Below are 12509 nucleotides of genomic sequence, written 5' to 3' on the forward strand. Positions count from 1 at the left end.
TACTAATATGTGAATTAAATTTTCAGCTCTCAAGTTGGTGCCTGTCACGTGTGTAATGTTCAACCAGCATTAGTTTGTGTAGTTATGTGTCTCCACATCTCCTATTTTTTCATTTGTTGGCCCCAATATTGGGCTACTTTTAAAAAATCTCTTCGGTCTTTTGCTGTCCATTAAGACATGAAAATGTCACTGACTTTGGCCGGTTTGTTCCTATAGTTCAAGAGTAGAACAGCAAAGGAATTATGAGGGAAGATGTATTTAGGAGAGAAGCAGATATAACAGTATTTTTGATCAGGGGTCAAGACCAGTGACTTAAGGACCAAATCTGGTCCAGTGCCTAGTATTGTAACAACTGTTAGCTAAGGATGGTTTTTATATTTGTTAATAGCTAGAGAAAACAAAAACAAAGAAAATGTTTTCTGACAGCTGAAAATTATGTGAAATTGAAATTTCAGTACCCATAAACTTGTTCTAACAGAGCCACACCCTTTCATGTAAGTATTATCTGTGGCTGCTTGCCCAGGTTGCCTTAATAATTGGTCCCGGTGTCCTAATCTGTGCATATCATAGGATTACTTTAAATATCTGAAGAACCTATATGTATAGCAACATATTGAAAAGAACAAAAGTCAGTGATGTACTCTTAAATGAGGAAAACCTGTATTACAGAGGGTGTCATTTAAACCTCTGTTTTTGTTTTAAGGTGTTCCTGAAAAAATTATTAGAAATAAATATAGACTAAAATCTTAAGAGGAGTGGCCAGGCAGTGGGCTTTTGCCTAATTTTTGTGTTACAAGAATCTGTGCCTTTTGACATTTTCTTTCTGTTTAAGGCATTGAGTATGTAATTTGAGAAGTTATTTCAAAAGAATAAAATAAAAGTATACTGTAAGTTAAAGGGAGCAATAACTCATTTCACAATGTTTGGGGCCTCTCAAGCCCTCATCCTGGGTTGTGCTGAAACGACAGAAAAGGTTCTGTGCCAGAGAGTGTCTCCTTCCAACCCCATCAACCTCATTCCATTGTTTTATGGGCCATCTGGAAACAGAAACATCCTGTTCTTTCCATACTTTTTCAGTCTTGGCATCTGAACCTGGCATCACCTATGTGCTTTGGAAATTGTACTTCGAATTTGAGAGTTTCCTAGAACCCCATGGAACTCCCAGATGCTCTAGGCCCTATGTACTCAGCTGGGACTGGAAGACACCAGTTCCAACTTGTGCAAGTACTCCAAGGACAGTTCTGCATTTTAAGAGTGCCCTTCTAGGACTCAGGGCCAGGACTGCCAAGTCCTTGTAACCTCAGGCTTGAGCGTCAGATGTTCATCGTAGACGTGTCACTGGTGCAGCTGAAGAGGGGTGGTGGTGTGGGCTTTTTTTGGCAGAGCAGACTTCCTCACTGGTGGACACACCTGAACTTGGGAGAAGGGGTGCTGGTCATCTGAGCCATCTGTCTCGGCCATGGACTCCTCACTCCCAGGCAGGCAGCCTCCTCAGTGTCCAGGAACCACCCTTTGTATAAGTGATGTGACTCTGGAGCCTCCTTCGATGAGTGTGCTTACACAATTCCTTCTTTGTTCTCCAGGGCCTGGGCAGACCAAATGCTCTCCAGCAGGCATCTCAGCAGGTGTCTTGGGATGTATGCGCTTTATTTAGGCTTCCTCATCCTATAGCACTTAGTGGACAGGCTAGATCAAAAAGGCGGCAGCCCTCCCTCCTCCAAAAAAAAGAATGCGGGAACAGAGTATGTTGTTCAAGTCCATTAGAGGAAAACTGATTCACCACTGTTCATCCTTAGGTTATACTGTACTTTTGTTCCCAGGATAAAAGACAGGCAGAGGCGATATAACTCAATGGTTAAACAGTTTGATGAGGGTCAAGTGCACCTGCATTCAGATCCAGGTGCTGATGTAAGCTGCCCAAGTGCCCTTGGACCTGTGCCTTAACCTTGGTAAATTTTGCTTTCCCCATTGCTAGAAAGAAGATGCAGAAAAAGCACCTACTTCCTGGCATTAAAAGCAATAACTGGGGTGTGATGTGAGGCATAGTGTGATGTGTGGTGCACAGTAAGTACTCAGGGAGTTCAGTTGTTTATCTTTTTAGACTTTCTTGACACATTTAGCCCTTGGAGCAGGTGCAAAGGACCTGTTGTATCTGTGATCCATGTGAGGATTTTTTCGCTAAGCTTAAGAAACGTGGTAGCCAAAGTTGAATTTGGGAACAATTTGCATCTTTTAAAATTTCTGTTTATTCTTAAAATCTTTTTCAAGTTCAAAACTTCCTGCCATTCTCATCTTCCACTAAGAGAATAATACCAGTAATTGTCACAATAATGGCAACAACAAATACTCAAACCCGTCATTGTGTAAGTATTTTGCTCCATTCATCCTTATAATAAACCGTATGAAGTTCAAGCTATTATCATCCCCATTTTTCAGGTCAGGAAAATGAGGCACAAAGAGTTTTTAAGTAAGTCACCCAAGGTTATGCAACTAATAAATGGTGGAGCTGGGATTCAGTTGCAGACCATCTGGTTGTGGACCACTGGCTCTTCATGGCACCTTAGGAAGAATTTTCCACATAACAATGCTCGTTATTTTCATACTTGAATCTAGCCTGTTCCTTTAAGAAGAACTAGACAGTGAATAGTTGAGCACATTCAAAGCAAGGTTTCATTCTGGCCTTGGAAGGAAATGAATCATACTTACTCTTTGAACAGTTTTGAAAAGAACTTTCACTAGATCTATGAAATGTCAAACAAACTGAATCACATTTTTCCTTTTGTATGAAGGTAAACTCTAGGTAGCTCAGATTGATAATCAAACGAGTTATTAAGTTGAAAAGTATAAACATTTTTCTGCACCTAAATCTTTTTTGCTTTCATTTGTCAATCTGTCAGGAGTGGAGGATCCTACTGGAGAATTCTGCAAGGCCGAGTTTCTCAACCATAGCACTATTGACATTTTGGGTCACAAAATTCTGTATTGTGTAGCCTGCCCTGTGCATTGTGGGATGTTTAGCAGCATCCCTGGCTTCTATATCACCCTCTAAATTTATTTCATTTTTTGACTGCACCACATAGCATATGGGATCTCAGTTCCCCAACCAGGAATCGAACCCACAGCCCTTACATTGGAAGCCCAGAGGCTTAACCACTGGACCACTAGGCAAGTCCCCTAGAGGACCCTCTAGATGCCAGTAGAGCCCCCCTGTCCCCAGTGGCACAACCAAAAATGTCTCTAGACATCCCATTCCTAATGTCCCTGGGGAGCAGAATTGCCCCCTGGCGGAGAACTGTGGCTCCAAATTCCCACTAGATCTGTCTTGGAATTCGAGTTCTGTCACGTGCTCGCTCAGTAGGTTAATGTGTGACCATGTCTTAAAAGCCTTCCCATCTTTGATTCTCTCATCTGTGCAGAAGGGCATGTAGATCCCCTCCTATAGGATGACTGGGAGTATGAAATGAGAAAACCTAATTAAATTATACTGAATGATTAATATGTATGCTTTTTTTTGGACTCTTCTTTTCCTTCCAAGCTCTAAAATTCAACGATTCTAATCATAAATACAGTTTTTAGTTTCCCTCCAGATGCTAACATATGTATGTGATAAATCAATTTATATTTCCCTGGAAGACAACTCTTGGGAATGAAAGTTGAGAACAATATCTTTTCTTTTTCCTTTTTTCCCCCTTGTTTTGCTGAATTTATATATTCTAATAACACAGAAAAAAAATTTTTTTTAATTTTTATTCTATGTGAAGAATTGTTCAGAGAAGATCAAGGCCATCTCTCTTGAATATCCACTAACAGTTGAAAAGGAGATGAGTTGAATTAACAGCTCTAGGGATTTCTGTTAGCTAAGACAGGGAACTTTCAGACCAAGATCTCGGACAGTGAAAGTTCATCACCAGAGCAGGGGCTAGAATTGCCTTTTTGGAGATGAGCGAAACCTAGAAAGTCGCTGATCTGGAACGCTCTGAAGCTGCCTTGTAAATGTGGGAAACAGTCTTCGCCTTGCAGGTTTGCCCTTCACTATGCTGCAGGCTCTGCTTCTGTTCTGAGCTCCTGAGAGAGATTCTGGAACAATTCGCCGAGTGTTTCATCTTTCTTCCCCATGGTTCAGGCCCCTTCCTTCCCAACCCTCTCTCACCACGCAGCCAACAGACAGATTCAAGAAACAGTTGGCTGAACTTTAGCACTTAAGACCTTGATGAAGGCAAAAACAAAAACAGGGAATAATTAGTCCCAGTTTGTCAGCAATTAATTGTACTTTGAATGTAATTTTTTATTACTGGAGGCTTAGAGGAACAAAATGCCGTGGTTCTATGGTTCTTAAGCAGCCAGAGCACGCCTGAGGTACCCCTGCACGGAGTCATCTGTACAGCTTCTTCAAAAGATGGATGCTTGGACCCTGTCTCTGGGCTGTAAGTCAGGAGGGTTGAGAGGTGCCAGACGAATGTATTGAATACACATACACACCATGCTCCTCATAATTACTTAATTGTTGAAAGCATGAGCTTTGGATCTTGGACATTTCATATCTGTGTTTCTTCTCATTTGTAAAGTGGGAATAATGATAGCTTCCAACCACACAGGCTTGTTGAGAAGATGGCGAAGACGATTTAAACCAAGCGCTTAGCAGAGCCCAGCAGAGATGAGGCCTCAGTTTGCGTTAGCTGGTGGCGTTGCCGCTCGGATCGTTGTCATCATCACCTCTTCTGCCCTGGAAATCTTGGGCCGCTCTCGATTCCTCTCTCTGTGTATTTCCTTCCTAATTATCTAAAACCACTTGCCAAATCCTGTTAAGTCCAGGTCCTCTTGAGGCTGTTTGTAGCCTTTCCCTACCCCGCTTTTTTCTGCTTTTCTCCTCTGCTTCATGCCTTGCCAGGACTGCAGGCAGCCTCTTCACTGATCTTCCTGCCTTCCTGTTTGTTCTTTAAGGTGTAGCCAGAGTGATCTTTCAAGTGGGATATCCTTCCCTGGCTTCTCACCCTCCATTGCATTTAGAATAAAACCAAATTTTGCCCTCAGTTTACGCAGCCTGCCCGCTCTTATCACCAGGCATCGCCTCATGCCACTTTCTTCCTTATCTGCCATGTGTGAGGCACCATGATCTCTGACTACATTCAGCTGGACTTGTGCTGAGTTCTTTTCTACCTCAGGAGCTTTGCGTAGGCTCCTCCTGAAGCTCTTAATGACTGTCCACATAGCTGCCTCCTCCTCACTTAAGCTCTCAGCCATCATTGTCTCTTTAGCTAGGTTTTATCTGACCACACCCATTCAACATCTGTCTCTTACTCCCCATTATTTCAACCTCAGGCTCCCGTCTGTTCTCTTAGCATGAGGCACTCTGTCATTATTTTGTTTATTTGTTGTATTTTCTCATACCCTTTCACTGTAATGTGAGAACCATAGGGGAAGCACCTATGTTTTTTTTAAATTCACCAACCTGTCTCTGGAACCTCATTCAGTGCTTATCCCACAGAGGATGCTCAGAAAATATTAGTGAGATGAAAGAATGAATGAATTCCAAGTGAATGACTTTGCTTGTTTATTCATTCACACATCCACAGACGTGTTGAGTAGCTCCTGGAGACAGGACGAGCTGGGTATCTGAAAAAAAGAAGAGATAGAGGGGTGTAATCTAGAACCCATGGGAATGTTTTGATTTTTCCAGAGCCCTTGGACTGATTTTACTTTTTGAACATAGCAAGTTGTGTAATTATATGATTTTTCCTTTTCCACATCAGCTGCTGCAGATTTGGAGCCAAATTTGTGGCCCATACGTCTTCTTGGTATGCAGTTTCGCCTCATTCTTGGATCCACTTCACATCCCTGTCCTCATTTTTCTTTTCCTTTTGTTCCTATTTTTAATTTATGCTGTCTTGTATTTGATGTATCCTCATAAGCTGCCTTAACTTCTCCCTGTAACAAGACAAAGTAGACATCCATCAATCTATACAAATTTGACGAGAAGAGCTTTATGAGAGGGATAAATAAAGTGCTTCTGGCTTTAGAGAGGCGGATATTTCCCAGGGGACATCTGTAAGCTCCAGGGAGTGGGAAGCAGGAGGTGAGCGCCTTCTCCAGGAGAGACTGAACATGCCGTAGGCACAGGAAATGTGACTGCAGTGGAGATTAGTAAAGGGAGGATTTAATTCAGGTAACTGGTTATTTTGCCTGTTCTGACTGCACACTGGAGCTCTGGACCTCATACTGTTTTTTCTCATTATCTTGCTTCTCTAGAAGTACCATATAATTTTCGAAATAATCAGGAGGAGGCACCCACTCTCCTCTCTCTCTGAAGGTTCAGACACGTTTTCTCATAACTGTCTTATCGATTCTCAGCCGATCTGTGTGATTTGGGAGCACAGGAGCTTGCTGCTTCTCCTTTTTTGTTCACTATTGTGTTTGTTTACAGGGCGTCCTGCTGCTGATCTGGACAGTGAGAAGAATCAGACATCTTTGGGGTTCTGGGGGACTTTTATGTACAATGGGGTGAGCTCACCCTTCCTGTGGTTCCACCTTCCTGGTCTATTCCATACGTGGAGCCTGAATCTCTGGTCCAGACCTCTCCCAGGACCCCAACTTGTGTATTCAGAGCTCCTCTCTGTGTCTCTCTCTCTTCTTGGATGATTGGTAGATGTCAGAAGCTTGATGTGTCCAAAATTGGATTCCTGGTCTCTCCCTACCCCCACCCCCCGACTCCAGCTTCATCTTTTGTCACCTCCGTGGATGATAGTTCCATTCATCTGACTTTTCAGGCCAAAAGCTTTGAGGTCACCTTGGACTCTTCTCTTACTCTGGCATCTCTCACTCAGTCCAGCAGGAAGCACTGGGGTCCTGCCTTCACAGTAGCAGCATGTGTGAGTCACCCAGTTGTGTCCAACTCTTTGCAACCCCATGGACTGTAGCCCACCAGGCTCCTCTGTCCATAGAATTCTCCCAGCAGGAATACTGGAGTGGGTTGCCGTTCCGTTCTCCACGGGATCTTCCCAGCCCAGAGATAGAGCCTGGGTCTCCTGCATTGCAGGCAGATTCTTTACCATTGGAGCCACCAGGAAGCCCCCACAGTAGGCAGACTTTGATCTTTTCCCACCACTACACCATGATTCCCTGATTCTGGTCACTCTCATCTGTTGCCTGAATCCCAGTGATAGCATCATTTCCATCCCAGCCTCCAGCAATCTTTGGAAAACCTTCCAGATGGGCTCCTCACACCCATTATTTCATCATGCTCAGTCTAAAACCCAAAGTTCTTCATTGGACTCATGTCACCACGTGATCAACAGACCCTTGTCCCTACCATTAATTCCTCTTGGTCCTTATGAGTCTCATAAACCCCTACACTCTCTCAGGCTTACAGCTTCAGCCACATTGGGCTGTTTCTGTTCCTTGAAGAAGCCTTGCCTGCTCCTGCCTCAGGACCTTTGCATCACATGTCCCTTTTGCCTGGCATGCCTTTACCTCCCTAAAGTCTTTGGTCTCCTTGGGCAATCTGTTTCAGATGCCTACATTCCTCTCTGGGATTCCCCATCTCTCTAGCACACTGTTTTTCTTCTACGCATAACACTTAACTATTTTTCTTTTTTGAAATTTTATTTATTTATTTATTTTTACCTGTGCTGAGTGTTTATTGCCACGCAGGCTTTTTTCTAGATGTGGCAAGTGCAGACGACTCTTTGGTTGTGGTGCATGGGTTTCTCATTGCAAGGGCTTCTCTTATTTGGAACGTGGGCTGTAGGGCACACGGTCTTCCATAGTTCTAGCACCTGGGGTCAGTAGTTGCAGCTCCCAGGCTCCTGAGCACAGCCTCCGTAGTTGTGGCGCATGGGCTCAGTTGTTCTTCAGCCTGTGGGATCGTCCCAGGCCAGAAATCGAACCCATGTCTCCTGCATTGGCAGGCAGATCTTCACCACTGAGCCACCAGGAAAGCCCCACTTAACCACTTTATAACACAATGGTTTTTTTTTTTTTTTTTTTTTTTTTTTACTGCACTGGGTCTTAGTTGCAACATGAGGGATCTTTAGTCTTCATTGAGGAATATTTAGTAGCAGCATGTGAACTCTTACTTGTGGCATGTGGGATCTAGTTCTCTGATGAGGGATCATACTTGAGCCTCCTGCATTGGGAGTGCAGAATCTTAGCCACTGGATCACCAGGGAAGTCCCAATGCTTTTTTTTTTTTTTGATCTGTCTGTCCTTCTCCCTTTTCATACTGACAAAGGTCCGTCTAGTCAAAGCTATGGTTTTTCCAGTAGTCATGTATGAATGTGAGAGTTGGACCCTAAAGAAAGCTGAGTGCCAAAAAATTGATACTTTTGAACTGTGGTCTTGGAGAGGACTCTTGAGAGTCCCTTAGAGTGTAAGGAGATCAAACCAGTCCATCCTAAAGGAAATCAGTCCTGAATATTCGTTGGAAGGACTGATGCTGAAGCTCTAATACTTTGGCCACCTGATGCAAAGAACTGACTCATTTGCAAAGACCCTGATGCTGGGAAAGATTGAAGGCAAGAGGAGAAGGGAACGACAGAGGATGAGATGGCTGGATGGCATCACTGACTCAATGGACATGAGTTTTAGCAAGCTCTGGGAGTTGGTGATGGACAGGGAAGCCTGGTGTGCTGCAGTCCATGGGGTCACAAAGAGTCAGACATGACTGAGTGACTGAACTGAACTGATCCCTCTCCTGCCCTGCAGTAAATGTAAGGCTGAGGATATTTGTCTTATTCTCTAATCCCAGGGCCCTAGAACGGTGCCTGACACATTGCTGATTCTTCGTCATCATTGTTGAATTAGTGACTAAAGCCCTGTCTCTTCTCCAGTCGCTGTGCTTCTCATCCCTTGTGGTCATTTGATCTGGTACACTGTCCTAGTTTAGGAGCCCATCAATAAAGTCTTAATTACATTGATAAGGCTGGGGCAGATTCTTCCAGAATAAATTATGACATACCGGCACCCTCCACGTGAACCTTGCTCAATTCCTCTGTAACCCTCTCTTCTGGAGCCTCCTGGATCCATCTGGAAACCATTCCAGTAAACATCCATCCTGTATAATAGATCGCTATTTTCCTTGTGCATATGACTCTGGCTCCCCAGAGCCTGCAGTCAGCATGGAGATGGATTTCTTATCTCCGTGGCTTCATTAAAAGTGTACATATTTGGTTGCCAGTGCTACGCTTCTCCACAGTGCAGTTTGTTGCAACAAAAGAAAGCGTTTGCCAAATGATTTGTCAGCATATGCTATAAAGCCACACAGGAACTCTTTATGTAACTGGAAAGTACTGATCCCAATTAGTGACAAATTAAAGACCGAGAAGAAAAAAATGGTGTTGCTTTCTTCAGAGGAACCTAGAGTGTTGGTGTGAATGTGTACGGGTGGGGTGGGAAGAAAGAGGAGTAGAGAGGCAGAGAGCAGGACAGGAGCAGGCTGTGGGTGATGGAATCTAGTTCAGGGTCCCAGGAGACAGAGTTTAGCATCATGGGGCCCAGTTATCTACTCAACTCCCGTATTCTTCAAGGTGATAACCTTTCCAGGCCAGCTAGTCTCATGCCTCAAGTTCTTGGAAAGAGAGACATTCATAGAGGCTTTCTGAAACAGCAGGGACCGAAGCTGACTTCCCAAGGACTGGGAGTCGTGCTGTGGTGCCAGGCGGAGCCCCCCGGTGGCTTGGTGAGCTGGAATGGTGCAGCTCAGGGAAGGAGCTGAAGTTGGCAGCCCCGTGCGAACTCAGCCGCTTGCAATCCTGGCTGCCTTTGAAAGTGACTCACCTCCGCATCAGGGGAGCACATTAGACAAGTCTGGCTTCTTCTCCACGAATAAATATTTGACCTCTTGATGTTCTCCAGGCGTCTTCCTAATTAGGAAACTCAGACAGCTCTCTAAGAACAAAACCAAACATGGCTTCCCAGGGCAGGGCAGGGCCGGGCCTCCTTCCCCTGCCTGAAGACCGCGAGCCCGCAGCACCCGGGTCAGTCTCTGAGACTTGCTTCCTGTGATAGAGTGTGTAAGTGGCATTTTTGGTTTGTTTCCATTAGAAGAAAAGAACTTCCCTTATCAAAACCAAATGTTTATCTAGTAAGAGACTTGCTTCGTCTCACATTCTTTTTGGCAACGTCAGCAAGCAAATGTCAGCACTAGGAGGATAGACAAATATGTGTGCTCAGCTGGTTGGGTAGACGAGGGTCTGAATTGAGACTGCCCCACAAAGGACCTGTTGCTCTGATCGCCTGCATGCCTGGGGATGGGGAGGACCGTGGAAATACCTCCTGGTTTATGCTGAAGCTCTTTCTGTGGTAATGTTCCTTAGAATGTTTTTTAAACTGAGTGAATTCAAGAATTTACAATTGTTAGATCAGGGCAGGGTTTTAAACTTTTATGATGTAGCCGCGAGGCTTTCAGACTAAACGGACACCAAATATACTCAGGGCGCGGGGCGTGGTTTGGGGGTCCAGACTTCTTTACTTCAAGGCATTGTTCTTCAGCTCAGTTTTCTCTGACTGAAAACTAGTCTCCCCTCTATCCGCCCCACCTCCCCCACCAACTCCTACCCTCATCAGCAGGAAGATATTGTACATTAAGAAAATATTTCTTGGGAAATGAAGAAAGGGAATTGGGAGCTGGGCTGCAAACTTCCAAATGGTTCTTGAGTCGAGTGATTTTTGCCTCGCTGTCTGGTTGCCGGAGCGACTTCACCCACAGCCCCCCTTACAACACTTATCCTAGAGTTAGTCCAAGTTGAGGATACAAAAGACAGTCTCCGGCCACACAGTCAGTGGACAAGCTCTCCTGCACGTTGTTTAATGATCAGCCCAGATGTCTGTCCTGCGTGTCGGATAAGACGGTCCCAGCAGAGGCGGGATGAGAAACAGGCACATCTCCACAGTTCACAGTGTCATATCTCTCTTCGGCTAGCATCTGATTACAGCCGTGTATATTATTTAAAAGGTGCTTAAAAAAAAAAAAAACTGACCACAGGGGAAAATCAAGTGGCTTTCTCTTCCTGCTCTCTGTGGATGATGTTTTAATCACGGTGCACATAAAGATGTGGTGGTTGCTGGTGGAATTTGTCAAAACTAATAAGGCAGTTTTCTATCCTGTGGCAGCCCCGCTTAAGTAGCTCATGTCGTTACTCAGGACAGCCCCCGGTGTGCTCTGCGTTTCTAGAGTGTGCTATTCTTACCGGTCTCTCTCCTTTAAGACCTACTTGGAAAGAACCATGTCACCGTGTTCATCACTTTCATGCAAGTCCTGCCAATGTATGTGGACCTGCGTGTTCTAGGGGTGAAAATGATGACTATTTAGGTAGTTAGGTTCATTAATATAGAAGGGGTTTTTAAATACCAGTAGCTCAGGGCACTTGGGGCTTGAGAGTCTGAGGTCCAGAGCTGGGTGAGAGGTAGGCAGCACCTCCTTGGAACTGCTATGGTCCTAGAAGCCCAGACTAGTTAGTACATTCAGAAGATGCTCAGCCAGGACTGGGGTGACTTGCAGGGTGGAAGATATGCCCAACCATGAGACCACAGTCCACAATAGGCTTCAGACTAACACGTTTCCCAAGTGACATTTGACCCACAGTGGCGTAGCAAAACTCTAAAGCAGGGGTCAGCAATTTACGACTCAAGGCTGGCTCATTGCATGCTTTTGTAAATAAAGTTGTATTGAGACATAGTTATGAGGTTTATCCTCGGTGGCTGCTTTCCCTCTGCAGTGGCAGAGGGGAAGTAGCTAGGAGAGAGACCACACACCTGCAAAGGTGAAAATACCAACTTGCGGGTCCTTTACAGAAAGAGTTTGCCAGCCTTTGATGGATTTTCAACTTAGAGGCCCCAGTTTTCCAAGGGTATTCATTCATGGCCTTCCATCGAATGAATCCCTTGAAATAACATGCAGAACATTTCACGCACGCATGTGTGTGTGTCCCAAATAGAAATTTCTGGAGAAAGAGTGCATAGGTTATAATAGTTTTGGCAAGGTGTCTATGATCCTAAAATAAAGGTCCTTAGCTTGATAGGCAAATTTTACCCCATTTATAAGCTTGTCTTCTCCTCTTCCATAAGTTCTATCTCTGTCCTAAGCCCTCTAGGATCCTGCTAAGTAACTGGTGTGAAAGGTAAATCATATGTGGAGTATGAGTGTCTAACAGGAATGTGTTTTCCTCCATGAGAATAGTTTTATTTTAATCAGAGCCTTCCTTCCATGCCAGAATCTAATGGTCATGTCAAGGGGGCAACATTAGAAACAGAATGAAAGATGGGGTGGGGGAGGAGTGGCCAGGAAGGTGTTGGCTGGAGGCAAGTAGAGTTGGACTATAAAGAAAGCTGAGTGCAGAAGAATTGATGCTTTTGAACTGTGGTGTTGGAGGAGACTCTCAAGAGTCTTAGGTGGAGTCTTAGTGCAGTCTTAGGACTGCAAGGAGATCCAACCAGTCCATCCTAAAGGAAATCAGTCCTGAATATTCATTGGAGGGACTGATGCTGAAGCTGAAAGTCCAGTACTTTGATGCCTG

General features: G+C 44.5%; 1 protein-coding gene across 7 annotated transcripts in view; it reads left to right on the forward strand.

Moving 5' to 3' along the window:
* Nucleotides 1-12509, forward strand: part of PRICKLE2 (prickle planar cell polarity protein 2) — a 388704-nt gene that overhangs the window by 128457 nt on the left and 247738 nt on the right. Inside the window, exon 1 of one of the 7 annotated variants that reach the window (XM_006069738.4) lies at nt 8602-10007. The exons of the other annotated variants lie outside the window; for them this stretch is intronic. The gene's annotated coding sequence lies outside the window, so the exon portion shown is untranslated. Of the gene's footprint in view, nt 1-8601; nt 10008-12509 lie in introns of those variants that run through there. 7 annotated transcript variants of the gene reach the window in all.

Source organism: Bubalus bubalis, chromosome 21, assembly GCF_019923935.1.
Source record: "Bubalus bubalis isolate 160015118507 breed Murrah chromosome 21, NDDB_SH_1, whole genome shotgun sequence".
NCBI classification, from domain to species: Eukaryota; Metazoa; Chordata; class Mammalia; order Artiodactyla; family Bovidae; genus Bubalus; species Bubalus bubalis.